Genomic DNA, 12,500 nt, shown 5'->3' with positions numbered 1-12,500 from the left:
CAAATTGACAAAAACTCTAAACAATATTGGGTACACATTGACCTGGCAGGTAATCGAAGTGTGAACTTTCTATGAATAACAAGTCCAAAGAAACTTACAACTTGGTCGAATCTACCTCAAGTGTGTGATCGCAATGAAATGGAATTAAACATTCAGTTATCGTAAACGGTGAGAAATTTGTTCAGAGTATAATCAAAGACAAAAACATACTTCCTCGTTAGTTAATAACTTCACTCACGAGAAATACATACTCATGGTTTCAATTCGTCATGAATTATTTAATGCAGAAAAACATCAACACTTCAAACTTTTTCCAATTCATAACTGATCAAGGGCCCTCTCCAAAAGTTTTAATGCTGGTTTGGGTCACGTCTGATTCTGTTCTCTAAAATTCAGAATGAGCTCACAGGGAAATCAATTTTTGTCTCATTCTGCAATCATAAAATTGTTTTATTCTTTTTGAAAGATGAAATTTAAGGTTTGAAGCCAACTGTCACTGCCAGGCACGGAGATGGCAGCTGTTAAGAAACGCTGGCCGTCAGGAAGACACAGAACGTCTTTTTATTGGCACTCACGCACGGTAGAAGGGAAATCCTGTTAGCTTATTGTCCCAAATTACCCTTTGTGATATCAGAAGGATTTCTGAGCAGGATGTGGAAAAGTTCAGCAACTTAACTTCCTAGTTAGGTATTGTTCGTCAGGTCTCATATATTTTATAACTGAGAAAATCAATGCAACCTGTTTTAGGTGATTTGTACTCCCTTTACTGGAATACTGTTCTGTGGTGTGGATGTCTGCTTCTGCCAGAGATTTATCTCTTTTAAGCAGTCGTTCGTGGTGGTAGGTTTCTGTTTCCTAATAGTAGCAGTTATGACTTGGGCCATCGACGAGTGGTCTCTTGTTTGTCACTTTTTCACAAGTTGTGTTTCAACAGAGATCTTTCACATTCACAATTGATCCCTGATTCCCTTTTACCTGCCGAGAGCAACCAGAACTGCTGAACTGCAGCACCAATATGCAGTAAATGTGCCTCGCTGTCGAACTTCTCAGTTCCAGAGGTCCTTTGTTCCCCACACCGTTGGACTGTGGAACAGCCTCGCAGAAGATGTTGTGCAATTGGAACTTCAAAAGTTCAAGCGAAGGTGCAATGCATTACTACCCTAATCTATTCTCCTTGCGTTTTAATACCTTTTTTTATCTGTTTAGTAATCTATTTTTTTCTTTTTTAATAATTGGGATTTCTTCCTTTTCTAGTTTCCTTTACTTCCTCTTACTTCTTCCTAATGAAGACCAGATTCTTTGGAAGTTTGAATTTCAAGTCAATGGCCCCTTTGGTGGGCTCGATCCATATGAATAGAGTTCATCTACTGAATGATAATCTTATCAGAAAAAAAGAAACCCTGGCGTTCCCGTTTAGGGTTTTTTTCCTTATTTCCGTCCTATTCAGGAGTTCTTCAGCTGTTTCCTATTAAATCCTGTGGAAAAACAGGCCGAGTTGAAAACATCTATCTGTGCTATTTATGAGAAAATACGACCCTATGCTAAGAGGCAAAGAAATAAGCAATACTGATTTACAAGACGCTTGTTTTGGAATATCATTCAGGGTCTGTGGTCCAATTTTTTTCTTTTTATCTAATAGTAAAAGAGAATACTGTGCAATATATAAAACTGATTATGCTCCGTCTTATACACGACAGAGTTCAAAACATATGCAAGGTCCTTATACGAATGAAACGCTTAAAAAAAATCATTTGAGAACTTTGTAACGACGGACCAAAATGCCACACAAAACAAAAGACAAACGCCAAGAAAATATCATTTCAAGGATTCTTGTGAAGCGGAAGGAAGAATTTTACGAAAATTTTCCTGAGAGCGAATTTCGGAAATTGAATCGTCCATCGTCACTTTTATGAGGAATAATGCAGAGAGGAAGAGCTGACACACAGACCCTCGGGAAGGCGTTTGCATTCGGTACGAGTATTATGCGATGCATTCCGAGCGTCAAACGCCGTAGGAACTATCATCTGAAGGAGGTCCCGGCGTTTCAAAAGACCTTTTCGGGGCCTCGGGGGGAAAGCTGTACATTAGTAAAAATAGATCTGCATAAGAGAGTGGATTTTAACATCTCTCGCATCCGATAAGACACGAGTTCGTAACGGTGAGCTTGGATGTTTAGACGATGCAGAGAGAGTTGAACGGGAAAGAGATATTATCTCTATTTCTCTATATTTTTTACTTATTGTATCATTCAGATACGGTATATAAAAGTTCGTGCCTATTAAATTACCGCCTAATATATCTCTCTTACTAATAATGGCATGAGAAAGTTTATTCAGAATTTGACAGCTTAACTGAAATATAAATCACGGCATTTTCGTACTAACAGTCTTCCGACTTAATTTAAATTGCTGCTTAACGAATGTTTTTTCACAAGGTTACAATTTCACATTTTCATACAAAGAACATTTTAAGTGGACATTAATGACTTTTCTACGCAGCAGCAACTGTCTATGTTTAAAGAAGCGAAAACCACCCATGTGTATGAAAAGGAAACTTTATCTGGATACTAACGGCTTGTCGACATCATGATAGTAACCCTAGCTTTTGAGAAAAATCGTTCAGCATCAATGAATTTTCTGTTTATTCTAAATGAATATACAGAGTTAAGCACCTGAACAGAATGGCCGTGGGAAAAGACTGACCTTCAGAGCACGTCCTGCTGAAATGGCAAGTGGACTTGATCAAGGTCCACTGAGTTACCAAAATGTGACTTTTGAGCTGTTAGCTTATTGCCAACATCCATCCCAAACGTTTCAAGCTGACTTAAGAGTATGCATATATGTAATTCCTTCTTTTGTTTGTCTCACCTATTCACCAATCAACATACTAAGACCAGGAGATTCCTGTACACAACCCAGTGGACCAAAAGACTTCTACCAGGTAAAATGATAAGTACTACTAAAACAAAAGGTAACTCAGTCATTCCTAAAGAGAATTCCGAGTGATGCTGAAAGTGAATTTCCCTCAATCGACACCTGAACAGATCATGCAGAAACCTCCTTAGCAACTATACTACACAACAAAACTCCCCACCGACTGCCCTGAGCATTTTCCCAGAAGATTATTTTCTAGCAATTCATTAACGCAAACGAAACAGTAAAAGTAAATTTTTTACAGAAAATACTCTGAGTTATCTATGATGCCAGTCATTTTTACTTCATTCGCTAAAAAATGCTTTATAAAAATGTTTAAAGAAACGAGAGAGAGAGAGAGAGAGAGAGAGAGAGAGAGAGAGAGAGAGAGAGAGAGAGAGAGAGAGAGACTATGATTCTCTCAGTGAGAGAGAGAGAGAGAGCAACTATGATTCTCTCAGTGATCCCTCTTGAAAAGGGAACTGGGAAAGTATTTACTTGTTTCGTAAGCAAGGCGAACAAAATCACTGAAATGCGCTTAAACATAAGCATATTGCTTCCAATTCATTGTGTGTTTTCGAACTTTCTTTACATAATCGTTTTTATGAAATAAAACATGAAATTATATCGAAACAAATTAGCTAAATTTTTTTCATTTGAAAATGAAAAATACCAGGCTTTATTTTTAAAGAAAACAATGCAACCGTAAATATATTGAAATCACTCAATTTACCCAGCTCTGACAACTAGGATCTTTTAATTTCATCTCACAGTGAACGAGTAAATTTCACCCAGTCTCCTTTATCTTGGCATTCGAAATGTGAATAAATGAATCAATGAAAGCGTCTGTCATTCGACGTATTTAAATACCGGTAACTACAGGATGACTAGAAACGCCAAGAAAATAACGAACAGTCACGTCGTTTTAGACTTGATACCTCCACTTCCCCACATCAAAATAACTCGCAATGAGCTTCAAGGGAGCAATACTGTGGTTGCAAAACAAAGCACTGTTTTTCCCGGTGGAATAGAAACGTGCGTAATTGTATAATGAACTGTTATTGTAGTTTTTTTGCCACTGCTGGGTGCAGAACCAGGAAATGAAAGCCTTGTTACGTGCGTAATACTTAAATAGAGGTGTCTCGTCAGTTTTATGAATGAAAATACACTAAAACTTTTAAGGAAGACAAAATAAAAAAAAAGGCTGAGAACCACTAGGGAAAGCAAGGTAACATGTATCATTTCACAGCCAGGTAATGATAATTATAAAATTTTCTGCTATACCCCCTATATAAAGTTATTACACACAATGCTTTGGATTAAGGAAATGTAATACAAACAAAGTTTCTCACCATCATATCTTTGTATTAATCATATTACTACTCTGAGATATGATTAATTTCATTTATGAGAATTTTCAACTGGTGCGTGTTTAACTTCAAAAATTAACTTCATTACCTGATATGAATTAAATAAACAAAAATTCAAAGTTAACCCGTCTTTGAACTTCACAGAGAAAAATACAAATTCAACAACTACCGTGAAAAAAATACTTATTCAATAATACTCACATCTTAGCTGGTTGTATATTTTCTCTCTCTTTCACTCCGGAGGTTTCATCTCTCTCTCTCTCTCTCTCTCTCTCTCTCTCTCTCTCTCTCTCTCTCTCTCTCTCTCGCTGGTGTTTGAACCGAATTTCCGAAGTTTTATGACTACGGGTATGCTGTAAGAAACAAATATAATAAATGCAGAATAACCACGGGGGGAAATTTTTCACGTGTTACAATTGGCTATTAAATATATTAGGGCTTTTGGATAAAAATGGGGCTGTAATTATTCAGTCTTATTACCCTAAATAAAGACTTCTTAACCTTAATTAAAGCCAAGAGCAGGGAAGTAAAGCGTGCAGATGTCTTTCCCAGTCTTCAGCGACAAATACTGAAGAATAACATTATTTTTTTTTTCATTTTAAATGTGTGATATATATACATATATATATATGTATATATATATATATATATATATATATATATATATATATATATATATATATATATATATATATAAGAAAATGTCTCCTTTTAATTCTTCAATAACAGACTTGCAAATCCTGTAGTTATGGGTAAATCTGCTGCTATTCGAAAAACCAAAACTTTTCAACAAGAAAATAATTCAGGAATTATCTGATTGCAAATAAATAAATATATATATATATATGTATGTATACATATATATATATATATATATATATATATATATATATATATATATATATATATATATATATATATATCTAAGTACACATATTACGGGCAAAGTTCTATGAGATTTTTGGATGCTCATTTTGAAAAAGTTGTATACTTAAAAGTGAAATATTTTGTTTTATATCTGTTTAAAAAAAAGGAGGGGGATTTCTGCAATGTATAATAGTATACACAAAGTATTTGATACGTTATAAATAACAGTCTCGTGGTGCAGCTACTTATCCCTCTCGTTACTAGCCTGATGATAATAGCTTTAATAGCTTTCGTTCCCATCCACTTCCTGATTACATGAATGAGTCAACTCGGGATCTTGTAGTGAGGCAACAGCAGTGGGTAACTATCAAGGAAGAAGGCCAAGTTATCCCAGATTACTTTCCAGAGTTTAGAAAGTTATCCCAGATTACTTTCGAGAGTTTAGAAAGTTATCCCAGATTACATTCGAGAGTTTAGAAAGCAGCTGCTTTTGAAAGTTCAGAATACACAACACACACACACACACACATACAGACACACACGTGTATATACAGTATATATATATATATATATATATATATATATATATATATATATATATATATATATATATATATATATATATATATACATATATATGTATATATAATTACATATATATACATATATGTATATATATACGTATATATATATATGTATATATGTATAATTATATAAATGTTTTGCTCTGCCTGTATAATAGTACTTTCTCTATACATTTGTATGTATACTTACGTTCTACGCTTATTTTAGTAAGGATAAGGGAATACAGGTTGATAACTTCCTACCAATCAAGTAGATTGGACTTTCTCCTGTACCATACAATTTAAATTTATATTATTATGTTTTCATATTTTAAAGCCTTGGAGTTCGCAGTCTCTTACATACACGCAACTAAACACACGCGTGAGCATATGTGTTTGAAATGAAAAGTACATAGTGCACCTGGAAAAGTAATAGCGGATAATCGTGATTATCTACATCTCTTTATACACACAGACACACACGCACGCACATTCATATATATATATATAAATATACTGTACATACATTATATATATACATATATACATACACATACATATTTATATATATATATATATATATATATATATATATATATATATATATATATATACATATATATATATAATTCAAGCATACATAAGTTTTAAAAATTATTACTGTCATTGCTTGGATATCTTCCTTAATTGCTACCGAAATTAAACTGCAACAAAGTTCGCATTATATACAAGTGAGGTTAACTTTGTCTTCCTCGTAATACTGTGCTCCAAGAATTAGTGTTTGCTCCTCACACCAAAAGGGGAGAGAAAGGGTCGAGTTGGTTAAGGGGAGCAAAAGCTAAGAGTTTATTTATGACACTGATTTGGTCTTCTGTAAATGGACCTTTACGACTGCTATATGATTTTTACTTGGTCAGGAATATTCATCTAGTTAACATTTTTTATTTCTGCGAATAAGGTTTATTTTGAAAGAGGGATACTTCATAGTCCTTTCCACTATACTTTATGCACATAAGCACTTCAGCAGAAAAATACTGGTCTGAAATGGGACTTGAAATTGGCCCCTAAAGAGGAATGAAACCATAGGTAGAGAGTTTGGGTAACTGAGCCTTCTGGCCGACTCTGTCAAAGACTGCAGTTATTAAGAGCAATAAAATAACGTTACCTAAAGATTCTGAGAGTTTATATACAGGTTGAATAACGTAGGTAAAGACATTACTACCTAGCTAAAACAATAAGAATAACTACAGAGAAAGCTAACAGATTCTGTGCATTCCATAAGATAAACTTTAACTGTAGTTATTATAAGAGCAACACTATGTTAAACGACAAGGTTAAGGTTGTTACGCTTCTAGGAAATGGGATAAGTGTAATTTTAAAGGATAACGTAAAAATTACACCAAAATGCAGAGGCTAGTTCATCCACAAATTGCTTATAATATATATGTGGGTTTTTTCTCCTTTTCAAAGCCTTCACAGCTAGATGAACTACGTGAATGAAGATGATTGTGAAAGGTGGATTAATAGGGCCTGCTGCAATACGGTCACCTGAAGACGAATGAGAGCAGTGGTTCTCGACAGATGGTCCACAGAATGTTCACTGTATTTGGTAATAAAGTGGAGATTGGTACATATATTTCTAAATTTATTGAAAGTGCATTAAGCACAACTTAATCCATATAAATAACTGATTATTAATTTATTGTATCACTCATATTCAGAAAGTGTACTGACAGTCCTCAGACCTTGGCCTAGCACACTCGTAATCCAAAATTTGCATCCATGCTTTGGTGAAGTTTCGAAAATATCAGTCCTCCCTTAACTGTAGAAATATATTATTATTATCATTATTATTATTATTATTATTATTATTATTATTATTATTATTATTATTATTATTATTATTATTATTATTATTATTATTACTGTTTTGGAACGATTCGGAGCAAGCTTGCCCGTGGAAAAATCACCTAAAATTCAGTTTTATACAATTCTCTCGAAATCCAGCTTGTATATAATTTTTTTGTAATAAATATATTTCAAACCAAAATGTTGTTTGCCTACGCTTTATTTATCGTAACCAAAAGAAGAAATGGCCCACGAAATTATTTGACTGGGATGGTGGTCCATGACCTGAAAATTAGATGAAACAGAGAACAAGTTTTTATTAGGAGAAAGATTGACAATATCAGAGGCTGAGAGAGAATTGGGATACTAGATTTGCAAAAAAATTAAAACCTGTTTCTAAGCAAAGAAGAGACGAAACAGTGAGGAGGAGTTCGTCAGACTATAGCTCACTCTCTTGGAGAGGGATTTCTATATTTAAGCTTAAAAAGCAGAGATCTGAAAAGGATTTTATACAGTCCTGGCAGGGGCAAAAGTTAAAGGTGTGTGAGATTCCGAGTGTGGCTTGAATACCATTCCTAGCACATGAATATTTAGTAACCGACAATAGACAACACATCCCCGTAGGAGGGTAGTACCGTCAGTGCACCTCATGCGGTGCACTGTAGGCATTACTTAATGTTCTTTGCAGCGTGCCTTCGGCCCCTAGCTACAACCCCTTTCGTTTCTTTTACTGTACCTCCTTTCACATTCTCTTTCTTCCATCTTGCTTTCCACTCTCTCCTAACAATTGGTTCATAGTGCAGCTGCGAGGTTTTCCTCCTGTTACACCTTTCAAACCTTCTACTGGCAAAACCCGTTTCAGCGCTGAATGACCTCATAGGTCCCAGTGCTTGGCCTGTGGCCTAAATTCTATATTAAATTCATTTTAATATAGACATCACGATTCTGCTTGGATGCTCAAATCAGAATTTTGAAAGAAGGAATTTGCACCTACACCCCTAAAACTAAACATCATTGACGTGGAATGTCACATGACCAGGGCCTCGAGAACGAAGGAAGCAATCTTATCCTTTCAGGCAAATTCATGGCAGAACTGACGCATGCCATAGCGCTGGGCTCTGACAACGCACCAACAGACAACTGGCTAAGTCTAGCTCGGACTTAGAAACTTTAAGTGTTGATAGAAATCGCTTCTTGAAAACAGTGTACCAAATGACATCTGGTTTATAAAAGTTGAGAGTAATTCTGTGTCCTGGAGTCAAAAGAAATGAACAGCATATCAAGCCGGAAGGTTTAAATTAGAGACTGCCATTTAGAGACCGCAAAAATTCGAAGATTTACAATAAATAGACGCAGTTGTTAATATAATTATTTTCATTTATATTCCAAGGTTGTGAAATTTTCTGTGAAGTACATATTTTTGTTGAATATGTGTATAAAGTTCTGTTGTTCAGTAGTGTTGGTAGCAATCGGACTTTTTTTTTTGCGATCAGGAAAACGTTTAAACGCTAATCTTACATCCATGCAAAGTATCAATAAAAAATCTTTTGTGAGAGTAAACCTGATAAAATCAAATTTCCATTTAAAACTGACAGATCGAAAACCACTAGAGTGTGATTTTTATATTAAAACCGAAAAAGCTCTCGAATACATTCCACCAGAAAGCTAGCAACGTTGGTTATTTGATTTCATTGTCAGGGATAACGAGCGCAAAACAATTTTTCCATCCAGGGCAGCGCTCTGGAACAAAAGCACCGTAAACACCAGACCAATCGCGTCAATTGATTGAGAGAGATAAATTGTAAATGCGGCGCTGCTGGCTTGATGAATTCTGCGTGAAAAGCACTGCAGCGGGTGTCCGGCCGTGAACTCACTGGAAATCGGTTCGAGCGAATGACTAGATGGCTGCGTGAGTTAAGGATTCGTCTGTTGACTTCACCCTCGAATGCGTCCGGCGATAGAAGTGAATTGTGGCGTAGAAAAGGGAAGCGCATCGCTCGGCTTTTTTGTCTTTCATCATCCCACTGTTGGCTTTTCTCGTTTTGTATTTTTGTTCTTATCCTGTGCATATGAGAGAGAGAGAGAGAGAGAGAGAGAGCACAGCGCAATTTCGTGTACTTTATTCATCACTTTCGAATATCGTAGCATGAAACGTTGCAGATAAAAAAGTATAAATAAAGCAATCACGAACTTGACAGGGCTTTCAATGCCTTTATTCTAGGATCTTTTTCACATAATGTACTAAACGTATCTAAATGTTACGCATTACCCTTGTTAAAATTAGATAGGATTATGGGATACCATACCGTTGTATAGTTTTTAGGAACCCAGGGACAAACCTCACATCCAAATAATAGTGCTGGGGATACCTAAGACTACATATCCCATAATATTTATACATAAAATATGCATTAATGTACACACAAAAGTTTCTTATTCCATAGGGATATAATTTTACTAATTTAAGGATTCCAGCACAGACTGTGTTTAATTTAGAACAAAAATAAGCGTTTATTCTGCATAAAAAACTGTTACTTGAATGCACACACACACACACACACAGACTCTACCTGATTTCAGCTGGCAAGAGCACTTCAGCTAATGGACAGCTAGTCTACTTAATTAATGAGTTTTATAAATTTCGAAATGGAATGGCCCCCGTCGACGCCTTTTATGGTAAATTACAAAATTATAAAAAAAAAAAAAAAAAGACCTGCAGGGGGGCTTACATGTTCAGTATTCAAATGTCTGTGATCCCAGATTTCTACACATGGGTTCATCAACAATTCGACTGTTTGAGTGTGAATGTGGCAGCGATCACAGTCTTTTCTCTACTTGGGAGCCACCTGCTTGGGAGAGAAGGGTTAATGTTGACTGTATATATATATATATATATATATATATATATATATATATATATATATATATATATATATATATATATATATAATATATTAGACCGACTATTATCGAGTGGGATCTGTGTCGATTCGTCTTCCAATAATAAGCGAGCATTTTTGGGTGAGGTTCCGAGACCCATACTCATATCTTCCCTAGCTGCCAGGATATTAAAGTTTTTTTTTTTTTTTAAAGCTTCAAACCACTTTTTTTCGATCCCCATCTATTCCTTCTTCCCCACACTTTCGAATTACAGACAGTTTTCACTAACTTGACATCCTTCATTCTCTCCAACTCCCCAAAACCACCTGAAAGCATTCAGGTGAACGTGTTCATCTATGCTAACCCTTTTTACCACATTTTGTGTAGGCGTTTTTCTGGTCCTTTCATCCCCCTTAAGTAATTAATTTTCCATTCTGTAATCACCACCCACACTTCACACGTAAAGGAAGAGGTGGCATAACACCCGTCTTAACCTTCCCAACTTGACTTTCTTGTCTCTTCCACAATTTTTTTATAGACATCCTGCTGCCTCCCTTGCCTCATTAATAATATTATTCAGTAATTCACCTCTACTATTATCCTACTCTCATCCGTTACATTTATTTCCAAATACCTAGAGAAATCGAGAGCACGGCTTCCATTTATCATTATTCATGCATGCAGTCCTTTCTACATCTTCCTGGCTCGGGTTTACCATTATTACTTTATTCTTGGTCGTATTTCATTTTAACCCTCTCTTACGTTTACTTCAAATTCTTATATGAAAGAAGCCTTAAATGGTATTAACCTGTATGGCAAACATCACAGAATAAATGAGAAAATGAATTTAGAGAGAAGAAGATATTAAATAATTTAAGACGAACTAAGAGGCAAAAAACATTTACATAAAAAAAAAAATTAAAATGTAAGAAGAGAGAATAAGTAAAGATGCCCACGCATTAAAGTAATATTGCAGCCTTCCTTCACCATAGGAGTACCTACACATGAAGACTTTCCTACACTTTTACAGTAAAAGGAATGAAAACCACCTGGCGCTGATGTTTGGTAACATGGAGGTTTTGAGAATGAGTAGGCACTAATGGCTCTAATGTAAGCTCCCTGCCATTACAGATTCGTGGAAAAAGACCATAATCTACGTCATGTCTGTTATATAACTGGTCAAAATAAATCACAGCTCAGAGCAATTTTGGCCAAAAGATTAAAGCAATCAATATCTTTGGAAAGTTATGGCATCCGAAGAGAAGAGCAGTTTCAGTAATAATAGGACAAAGGATGAGACGCATGTGGCACTGAGAACGCCATCTCTGGGGAAGTAGGAAGCCTTGCGATCAATGCCTTCCGTTCGGCAGCTTTAAATGATATATTATTTAAGTTTTTACTATTCTATAATAAAGCCAGGGGTCGAAGTTCGCAAGAATTTTCAAACGGCAGAATCATTAGGTTTAGTGTTACTTAGGCAAAGCGAATAATATTGAATAATTACTGAACAATATTGTCTAATCACTGAGGCCTTAGTCTTACTGAAGTTCGATCTTAGTCAGCTAATCATACCAGTGAAACCAGTCGTAATACATTCAATTCAATTTACACCCGCAATGGTCAATATGCATTATAGATTTTCTAATAATTCTAATAATTCTGAAGGGTGGATAAATGCAATTATTCCAAAAATGAAAAATGACAGTTACAAGAAGGCTATTTCTGTCTACCACCTGGAAAAGGCTCATTAAAATCAGCGACCCCGACTAAGGATTTAGCTGCGAAGGGCGAGGAATATATTTGCCTGAAAAGCTTCCAGGTAAAAATATACATTTGAATCGCTTTTACTCCTCAACTAAAAACATAATGATTGAAGAGACACAGAGAAAAGGTTTCGAAACCATATTCATCAGAAGACACATCTTGTCATCAACAGCTTTTCTTTCGCTAGCTTATGAAACGACCACAATATTTTATAGGAAAACTTTTGCTGTTTATCTAGAACAGAAAATATATTTCGATGCTGTCTTTTTTATCCTTCAGATAATTGGATTTCCATT

The 12,500-nt window shown here is 35.3% G+C and overlaps 1 long non-coding RNA gene across 1 annotated transcript in view; it reads right to left on the bottom strand.

Moving 5' to 3' along the window:
* The window catches only part of LOC136851746 (uncharacterized), a 51,649-nt gene that overhangs the window by 8,824 nt on the left and 30,325 nt on the right, over positions 1-12,500 (bottom strand). The window contains exon 3 of the long non-coding RNA XR_010856960.1: positions 4,484-4,635. This is a non-coding gene — a long non-coding RNA (uncharacterized lncRNA). The remainder of the gene's footprint in view (positions 1-4,483; positions 4,636-12,500) is intronic.

This window comes from Macrobrachium rosenbergii, chromosome 24 (genome assembly GCF_040412425.1).
Source record: "Macrobrachium rosenbergii isolate ZJJX-2024 chromosome 24, ASM4041242v1, whole genome shotgun sequence".
In the NCBI taxonomy this organism is placed as follows: Eukaryota; Metazoa; Arthropoda; class Malacostraca; order Decapoda; family Palaemonidae; genus Macrobrachium; species Macrobrachium rosenbergii.
Note: the sequence above shows the minus strand (reverse complement) of the source record. Positions and strands in the feature narration are given on the sequence as shown.